Source organism: Balaenoptera borealis (assembly GCF_965194805.1).
Source record: "Balaenoptera borealis genome assembly, chromosome: 4".
Taxonomy (NCBI): domain Eukaryota; kingdom Metazoa; phylum Chordata; class Mammalia; order Artiodactyla; family Balaenopteridae; genus Balaenoptera; species Balaenoptera borealis.
Genome location: NC_138861.1, coordinates 66,024,097 through 66,034,690, shown reverse-complemented (window position 1 = coordinate 66,034,690; position 10,594 = coordinate 66,024,097). Strand labels below are relative to the sequence as shown.

General features: G+C 33.2%; 1 pseudogene across 1 annotated transcript; it reads right to left on the bottom strand.

The window, feature by feature from the left end:
* Positions 1 to 485: 485 nt before the first annotated feature.
* LOC309628402 (cytochrome c oxidase subunit 5B, mitochondrial pseudogene) lies at positions 486 to 874 on the bottom strand (annotated as a pseudogene). The gene has a single exon. The product of its transcript is annotated as a cytochrome c oxidase subunit 5B, mitochondrial pseudogene (transcript).
* Positions 875 to 10,594: the final 9,720 nt, after the last annotated feature.

Sequence of the window (10,594 nt, the reverse complement as noted above, 5' to 3'; positions counted from 1 at the left end):
TTGATATTACATTTCAAATTTTCCTTTATTATGGTAGCAGATGAGAAAAAAAATTTTGCCCTAGAGGTTACTACTAGTGAAAATTATTGAATACGTTTAGGATACATTAATGGATAACACACCATCAGTTGGTTTGTACAATTTGTTTGGTGCATATCCCTTACCGTTTCAGGCTGGCATAATTGGGCTAATAGGCACGCCTCTGACAAAAATCTGTATATGGTAATTTCACAGACAAATTTGTAACTTGCATGAACATGATGTCTCAACTTAAACAGCTTTACTTATGTTCTTGATGATGTCATGACTTTCTTTTCCACATTAGAATACCGAAAAACAGATCTTTATTTATTTACTTATTTATTTATTTTTTTATCTATCTATTTATTTATTTATTTATTTTGGAGGAGGAGCCAATGTAATGGCTAGTCTTTATTGGAAAGAAGAAACTGTACCCCACATTTTGAGTGAGTTAGTGCAGGGGGTCAGCGGGCGAGCTGGTGGGGCACCAGCTTGTAATGGGTTTCACAGCTAGGGCATTGCTGGGCCTGGCCTTTGTGCGGTCAGAACCAGATAACAACACAGTTGTCCTCTTCAAGGATGTAGCCCACTATCCGCTTGTTGGTGATGGAGGGGACTAAATTAGGATCTTCCTTGGTACCTGAGGCTTCCTTTGGGGCAAACATTTTTATGGGTCCCGTCTCTTGCATGCGGCCAGCATGACCTCTCTCTCCAGCCCAGTCGCCTGCTCATCACCAGTAGGAACACCACCTCCAGATGCCATAGACCGCACTGTGGCGACTCCATTGGGAACGCAGGCCCCTAGGGCCTGCGCGCCCAGCGCTCCAACTCCGCGGAATAACCTTGAAGCCATCGTGCCTAAAACAGATCTTGAATTGTCTGAAATCACAGAAGAAGGGTAGTTGATTCTATGTCATTGAGGCTAGGTCATTCAGCTCATCTGGAAATTCTAAAAAGCTTTCTTAGGTTAGTATGAAGTTCGGAAAACCTAGTGAGAATATATAATAGTTCTAGGAAATGAGAATAGAAAACTTTTAAAAGATTATTCTAGGACTGCTCCTACAGCACAGTTTTCCTTGAATGGATCTTATGAGCTATCCAGGTAAATCAAGCCAAAGCTTTGGGTAATTGCTAGCATATCTGAAATGCTGCTTTCATTTGGTACTCAAGTGGCAACTTTTTTTATAGTTTATAACCTGTTTTCTATTTATCCCTATTAAAAAACAAACAAAACAGGAACTATTTCCTTAGTAGCTTTTATGTCTTTGTTCTGTTAAATTTGCCTCTTATAATCTGCTGAAAGCTAGCACTTAAAACAGCGTTCATGGTTTGTGTGTAAAATTGATTGTTTTAAATTACATTTGACCTGAATTGGAGAGTTTGAAAGGTGGCACTCGGAAATGTGAGTCTAAAGTTATTGTGTCCACATTAGTTTGGACTTTAAATCTTAACTGTTCCTATGTTCTGTGTAAAAGCCAGCAATAACAAAAAACAAAAACAAAAAAAAACAAAAAAAGAAAAGTATCTTATATATGGTTGGAGGTGTGCAGCAGGTAGTACTCTCCAGAACAACATAACATAGAACATTGCCCAAAATTCTCTTCATTTAATGTATATGCCTTTATCCCATATCTATTTATTTATATGAAACAGAATAAAATTCATATTAAATGGCTCAACCTTTCTGATATTTCTGTTATAAATGTAGAAAAAACATATGAAAATATATTTTAATAGGGACGAAACAAAGCTTAATTTTTTCCCCTGCCAGTTCTAAGGGGGAAAAAAAAACAAAGGCAAAATCTTAATTACCACCTATATAGATTTCCTAAACTGTATTGCGATTCTTAACATATTCCATTTCTATCACAATAAATCCATACTTGGTTAACTCCTCATTCTTTTAGCAATTAACACAATTTATCGGGTCATGAATATGCAACAAAAATAATCTTTGACAGATTTTTTTCCATCCTGGTTATGAAACCAGGTTTTATTTTTCCATATGGCATTCCAACTGCTGGCACAATTGTTTTATTTCACTTGGCATTGACTGCCCGATTACTGTCTTCCATTGCCTTTTCTTATCAGTGTGTGTCCAAATTAACCATTTTTGCCACTTAAAGCAGAATTATTCAATCATTACATTTTTAAAATAGCAAGAACTTTTGAACAATCGAGTGAGTTTTAAGCAAAGAACTGAAATTAGATGTAGGCTGCATGACAATCTGATTACATAAACGCAGTATGGAAGTACCATTCTACATTTAATGCCTAAAATGTATAAACCTTTTCTTATTGCTACAGCCTCTACCTTGCATTGTTAACATGGATAATAAAGTTGAATGTAAAGAACAGGAGAATTGCAAAAAGAGGTGTGAATTTGTTCCAGTACTGTTGAAAGCCAGCTCTGTAACCACTGGTAAGCCACACAGCCCTTCTGTGTCTCAGAGTACTTAGTGCGTGTGTGTGATACCTGCTCTGTGTACTTACAACAGAGTGATGTGAAGGAACTGAGGCAAACAGATGAAATGTTTCTGACTTCTCTGACATTTGGAACAGCAAAAACCAGAGATGCTGTAATGATTAGTCTGACATTTTTTGAGTAATAACAGACCTCCATGGTGCTATTTCTTTACATTTAGTTTACAATTTGAATGAAAAAAAATAGTACAACTTTAGGAAAAATATAACTTTTAGTCAAATTTGAATGTATTTAGAAGTTCAACTGTTCTAATTCCTTATTCAAGTGTATTAAAGTCAGTGAGTTTGGGGAGAACTTTTGGTGTCCTGGGGTGGCCAGACTTTTAAAAGTTCCATCTTAAGCTTTTAAGATTATTTAATAGTCTTGGTAACAAGTGGCAAAATAATATGATATGAACAATATTTTGTAAAAATTTAACCAAAAATTAATGGCTGTCTAAAAGCTCCATATCAATGACAAAATATTGCCACAAAAGAAAAACGAGATAGATTTAAGAGAGAATATTATAAAGAAGACTATATAAACTGGAACATCCCTAGTAAAATAATTGTCTTTTGTAATGCCTCCTTGAAATGACTGGTGAAGGTACCCACACTCGTGCATAAAGAGCTTGGTACATGGAGGTGGAATCTGCTCACTGAACCTTGTAGCCAGTGAAGAAGTGCAAAGATTATGAAGAAGCTATGCACATCAACAACACAACTAATTCTTTTAAATATTTATTTTAAATTGGAGCATACTTGATTAAACATGTTGTGTTAGTTTCAGGTGTACCGCAATGTGATTCACTTATATATATACATGTATCTATTATTTCTCAAATTCTTTTCCCATTTAGGTTATTACAGAATATAAAGCAGGGTTCCCTGTGCTATACAGTAGGTTCTTTTTGGTTAACTAATATTAAATCCTAATGATAAACTACCCCTACGAGTCACTATCCCTCTGCAGCGTTGTAATATTCTACAGTTACTTCATATCTGACTTGCAAGCAGCTAAGCATCCATGCTGTCACAGCATGCTACGAAACATGTGGTATTCAACACGGCATCTGACGGTTTCAGGGAATGTACAGTCTTCCTAAGTGCTTTCAAATGTCAGATTTTGTTTAGACTTAATATGAGTTTTTAGTTGATTCTTGAAGCCACACCAATGTGTGCCCTCCTGAGTAAAGACTAAATTTCAAAGGGAGAAGGATAGAAAGGTTTATCCTTGAAATGAACAATTTGACAACTTTATCTCCTAAGAAAATGTGGCCATCATGAGTGGTCTCTTTTCCCCTTGTTATTGTCTTCTGCCCTGCTTGGATAACAAGTGCCTAGGAAGCAGTTAAGACCAAGAGAGTGACTGCTTATTCTCTGGTTAAACTCGCTGATGGGCTCTGGTTTCTAGAAACCAAACTGGAAGCAGTGTATTCTCATCTAATTTAAATATTTCCTTCATTCTCAAATGTACAGTTTCCACTAGCTGAGTCCTAAATTGTATTATTTCCTACCATGGCTTAGACTGTTAATAATAATATAAAAAAATGAGAAAAAGGGGAAATAAGAGGAATATGTTAACTAGCTAATCAATTGATTCAAGATACAGTGCTTGAGCAAATTGACAAGGCCATTGTTTCCTGACATTTTGAATGTCTCTACCAAGTTTAAGAATTAGAGTCTTTTATTTATTTTTAAAAAGTAATCTATCTTGTTAGGACTTATCAGCTATCAAATATCCAAATAAAATTCAGTAAAGCAAATAAACCAACAAACTGTGCAACGAGGTAATAATTCTTAAACACACAAACCCAATGTTATAATCTAGAGCAGTGCAATCTTAGAACAATGTTAGAGCAACCATGTGTCTAGTTGAAGACTGTGAGAATGAAGTCTCCGGATGCATTTATGAGAGATGGTGAGGTGAGAGTTAATTGGAGCAAACTACAAGCGTGCCCATGTTTCATCTTAATTCATGAAACTAATTTGAAACTTCAGCATAGTTCCAATTAAGGGAGAAAAGACCCTATTATCCCTTGAAAACATGGATTACATTACAACACATTTCCTATCAAAGGGGAAATTTTTTCATTACTTAACACTAAAGTGCTGAAACCATTAGTATACCCTTTTAGACTTAAAGTAAACATGTGTATTATGAGCATGTATCTCCCAGTGGAAATCACAAGTGGTGTCACATTGCACTGTGGATCCATTAGTAACATAATGGCATCCAACCACAGGTCTTGCTAATGGTTTAAATTGGAAATCAGGTTCTTTTTTTTTTAAAAATTCAAAGTAGGAAGAAAGAAAGAAAGGAAGAAAGAAAGGAAGAAAGGAAGAAAGAAAGAAAGAAAGAAAGAAAGAAAGAAAGAAAGAAAGAAAGAAAGAAAGAAAGAAAAAGAAAGAGGGAAGGGAGGGTGGAGGGAGTAGGAAAGAAAATGTCTCTTGCTATTTTTAAGTACACAGCTTAAAAATGTGTTTCTGCTGAATATTTCAGATGTGACACTTCAAGAAAAAAAAAGAATGAAACAGAAGATCCAGTACTTTTGAAAAATTATGCAAGAATTAATAAAGGGCATGGCCCATGTAAACTCATTGAACAAGATGTTTTTCTCATGAGACGAAGGAGAACTGTAACATTTTAAAATTGGGAGATGTGACCTAATTTGGGATAAATATCTCAGGACATACTAAAGCTTGTTTGCATAAATCATGTACAAAAAAAAGCTAATTGGTTCCTCAGTGTGACTTACAATATCATTCTTCTGGCAATATTGCTTTAATTACTAGAAAGAAAAGGGGAGTAGAAAATTTATAGTCATGAAAGAGATGAACAATTCCATTACTGGAAAAATAGAAAAAAATTCTACAGTCAGGTTTCAAGTATTGAAATAACTTGTATTATGAATTCTCTCTGTTTTTTCTTACTATGTTTTGGGAAGACATGAAAAATAAGTAAGAGGACAATTGATTAAAATGTATCTCACTATAAGTAAGGCACTGATCTCTCTGACTGCTAATATGGCAGTCAGGATACTTAAAAGGGAATTTGTTGGGGAGTTATCTGGCTTACAGATGTTTTTTAATGTAGAAGCCAGAGTTTTTCCAAGAAACTTAGCTGCATTCTTCGTTACTGATAGTGTCCTGAGGCCACCAGGCTCCAGTAAATCTCTCTTTATTTTTTTTATAGAGCCTTGCTGAGAATAGTAATTCTGATCATTATTTTTTTAGGAAAATACAGGCATATGTTCACTCATTCTGCCATGTTGCACTTAAGTGATTAAAAATTCATGTTCCAAGTAAGAAGCTGTTAAGGAGCTAATTATTTATTCTGTTTACAAGATATGCCCCAACTGGTTAGGGAAAATGGATGCTGGAGGCTGAAGAAAGCATTAAATATATTTAGGGTGAGAAGGCCAACCTGTCTCCTGGTGGGTATATTACCAAGTGGTACAAATTGAAAGAGTGCCTTAAGCAAACAAACCACTCATTAAATAAATGGAGTATTCATTTTAGGAAGATCTGGAATATCTTTTACCTCTTAATAATTCCACACACAGAATCTATTAGAAATTCATTGTCAGAGAAATTCAATTCATTATATACCCCAAACTAGCTTGTTGGATGGAACATTTTACAATTGAATACATATCATAGAAATGAGTTTTTCAAAAAAGAAGAATCAGGAAGAAAAAAGAAGTGGACTTAAGATGGGATAAATATTATATTTAAAAGATTATAGACGAAAAATCTGCACACTAAACTGTTAAAGAATATATTTAGAATAAAATTGCAAATGGTCACTAAAAACTACTAATGAAAGCCATTTTTATAAATCCCTCAAAATTAGTAATATGGTTACTTGATGAAAGCCTTATGAAGGAATAAATTTATATTCTGTAAGATTAATTCAGTAACACTGTCAATTGTCATATTATTCTTATGATTTGCATACAGGATATACAAGCTGTGGAAATAATGGTAATAAAATGTGCTGTGGAGTACACATTAAGATGTTGTGGAAAGTCTGTCACTGGTCCTTACAGAAAGCCTGCTCTGAAGAGAGAAGTGCATGAATGAAAATATGAACTTGAAAAGGTGACTGCAAAATCTGGAAACACCTAAATGATCATTTTATGAGCTTTCAATCTTTCTTGAAGCTTCAGTTAGAATGTTGTATGTCACAGGACTAAGATTTGTGCACCAATAGTGTTAGATATTTCTAAATAAATATATGATTAAATGTTTAATGGGAATATTTAAGGAATAGGTCATTCTCATTAATTAAATAAACCTAGCTAATAAACCACACATAATTAACAATTTTTATAGAGTTTCATGTAATAAAATATACTTACATAATGATAATATCTAATCTTTATTATATTCTTGATAATTCAAGACGTTGTTTCAGATCATAATTATGGGGATTTAATAGCATTACAACTACATTATTTTTTCCAGTCAACGGAATAATACAGAATAGACTTTCATCACACTTGGTTTTCTTTTGGATCCTACAGTTTAAGCCTGCCACTTTTTGTTATTTCTGATAATATAACAAATGACATAATAAACCATAGATAAAGTTATGGCTTAAAAAAGTTGATCCAGGTTTTGTTACAAGTATCTCAGTATTCTAGTCATTGTGCAATTTATAGGTTTGTTATGATTTTTATTTCCCCAAAATGACCAGGTTAATACAACATAATATGCAAATGTATTAGTTAAAATTATAATTACTACTAATGTTCTGGGTATAATTTTTTTTTTTGCATCTTGTTTAACATTACTCCATTTAGTTATTAGCTTTTCAGCACCGTGCAAACAACCATTTTATCCTTTGTCCTTACATGTTTAGAACTTGTGAAGCATTTTTTATAACACTGATTGAATGGTTATCTCCCATTAATGTACATTTTATTCTGCCATTTTTCAGTCCAGCCTGCCTGTAAAACTAATGCCATTGCTGAAGTAATTAGATGAGATGTGGCTGTGTAACAAATAAAAATATCAAAATAATATTTCCATTTTTATAAAGCTTCATGCTATACTGATTTCACCTGTAATCATCTGGAACAGCAGTTTGACCTCAAGGTAAAATTCATGCCACCATCTGTTTTTGTAAGTAAAGTTTTATTGGAACATTGTTATAAAAAGGCCTCAAGCAACACTTAATGTGAAAGAACCTACAGGCAAAAAGCCTGGGAATATATAGCCATCTATTCAGGGGGATTTCATACATGCCAGATCTGGCAATCCCTGATGTAACTTGATCTTTCAACTATATTTTTTGAATCTTTCTCAGTGGTTGCTGTAGGGATTAGAACATACATTTTAACATCATATTCTACATCAGATTTATCCTAATTTGATTCCAGTGAGGAATAGAAAATCCCCACTTTGTACTATTATTCATTTATATGTAAATATATTTGCATATACATATGCACACACACATATTCATGTTTATACACATATATCATATGCATGTGTATATACTTTCTATACTTGCTTTGGGACATACTCATATAGAAATTATCTACATATACACACATATACATACATAATTATGTAAATATATATACATACATAGTTTCTATATGAATATCCACTCATATCAACATACTTCCAGTGCCATATACTTTGGGACATAGTTATATAGAAGGTATATATTTATATACATATGTATATATATATACATATATGTATATACATGAGCATTTCCCAAAGCACCTTGCACTGGAAGTGTGTGGATAGTGGAGGAGAAATAAGATTTAAAATTTACAGAACCTGAAGCTAGTCTATGGAAACTTCTCCAATATTTAGATAAAGTTATAAGTGACAATTTTTGGTTCTCACAATAGTCTAGTCAAAATGGAAGCTCTTTCTGGTTAGAAATATACCTGTTTATGCAGCATGTATAATTATAAATGCTTGATACATCATTTTATCAGTAGCAAATCATGCATTTTATTAATAGTGAATAATAATGCCACAGGAAAGATTGATTTATCTTTTCCTTTTCACTTTACAAAATTTTCAATTTAAACTTTAAATTATACTTTGTACAATTACAATTTATAATTACAAAGTTATTGTCAAATAAAGAAGCAATCAAAGAACACAAATTCAAAGTATAGGGGGCACTGACACTTAGAGAACGAACTAATGGTTACCAGGGGAGAAGGGTGGCAGGGAGAGATAGATCGGAAGTTTGGGACTGACATGTACACACTGCTGTATTTAAAATGGATAACCAACAAGGACGTGCTGTATAGCACAGGGAACTCTGCTCAATACTTTGTAATAACTTAACTAGGAAAAGAATTTGAAAAAGAATGGAAACATATATATGTATAACTGAATCACATTGCTGTACACCTGAAAATAACCCAACATTGTTAATCAGGTATACTCCAATATAAAATAAAAATTAAAAAAATAAAATAAAATAAACAGAGTTTGGAAACCACTGCCCTAAAAAAAATGTGTAAGGGGAAAGTGTTATAAAATATGCCAGGAATTTAAGTATTATTATCATTTTTCTGGATTTTGAGCTGTTGGTTGCATTTTCAGATTATTGGTAAAAAGGAAAGATGCCACCTTTATAAGGCTGACAGAGTAGACAAATACCTGCATGGAGAGAATAGTTATTAATCCATACATCATGTAAAATAGTATTTCTCTTACTTGGGTACTCCAGTTACCAAAATTGAACAATTTTACATTCACTCTTTTGGGTGAACCCTTTTCCTGTAGTTTTCTTTAAATAGCAAATTTGATATCATATGATATTGCTTATATGTGGAATCTTAAAAAAAAAAAAAGGGTACAGATGAACTTATTTACAAAACAGAATTAGAGTCATGGATGTAGAAAACAAATTTAGGGTTACCAGGGATGGGGGTGGGGAGGGATAAATTGGGAGATTGGGACTGACATATACACAGTATATATAAAATAGAAAACTAATAAGAACCTGCTGTATAGCCCAGGGAACTCTACTCAGTACTCTGTAACAGCCTATATGGGAAAAGAATCTAAAAAAAAAAAAAGAATAGATATATGCATATGTATAACTGATTCACTTTGCTGTACTTCTGAAACTAACACAACATTGTAAATCAACTATACTCCAATACAAATTTAAAAAAAAATAAATGAATGAATAAATAAATAGCAAATTTGCCTGGAATAAATGAAAAAGTATCATTTATAACTAGGTGTGAATTATCAGAGCATTTGTTTTATTTATTAATTTTTAAAAATTTGTTCCTTATGGCAGATAAAAGAATAGGGCAACTTGTGATCAGTAAGGGAGAAAGGAATTGTTAGGAAATTGCAAAGAAAGAAAGAAAAGGTTAAGAGGAAGTATTGACAAAGACAAATTTACCAGCAATAATTGTGCCTAACTTCATCCTTCAGCTTTCGAATACTGAGAGCTGTCCACAATATTTAAGTTTGTTGCCTGGTGAATGGAAAAGATTTACTTGTTCTATGCAAAATAATAATATACCTTGTATATTCTTAGAGTCATTTCTCGGGAAGTCAAACACATGGGCATTAGTAAAAAGTATACAAGTTTAATCAATTATCACTTTTACAAATGAAGAATCTGAGGCAAATTAAATATTTTACTCAGGTTCTCATAGCAAGCTGGGGCATAACAAGGATGAGCTGAAATCTTTCAGTTCTGGTGCTTGAGCTGCAACTGTTGGGCCTGGGCAGGGGTCCTCCACTAGTACATTTCCCTGAGGCTTAACCTCAATTACATCATCCTTTCCCATTTTTATTCGTTTTACTAAACTGACACAAATCTTCATCTAAAAATTCCTTACACCAATTATTCCTTAGTTGATAATAGTACCAAAAGTCTTAGGTTATTTGCTTTAGACTTATTTTTAACTTTACAAATGTAGAAACAGGAGTGCAGATGAAAAGTTGATGAGGATTATTACTATGGACATGGACTTTTTAGGGTGAAAACTGCAGAGTATCTAAGCTCTCTGGAGACATAATAAAAATAGACTAAATTACACTTTAGTATTTTTCCAGACCCTCCAAGTCTCCTTGGGCGAACATTTTATCTTTTTTAAAAACT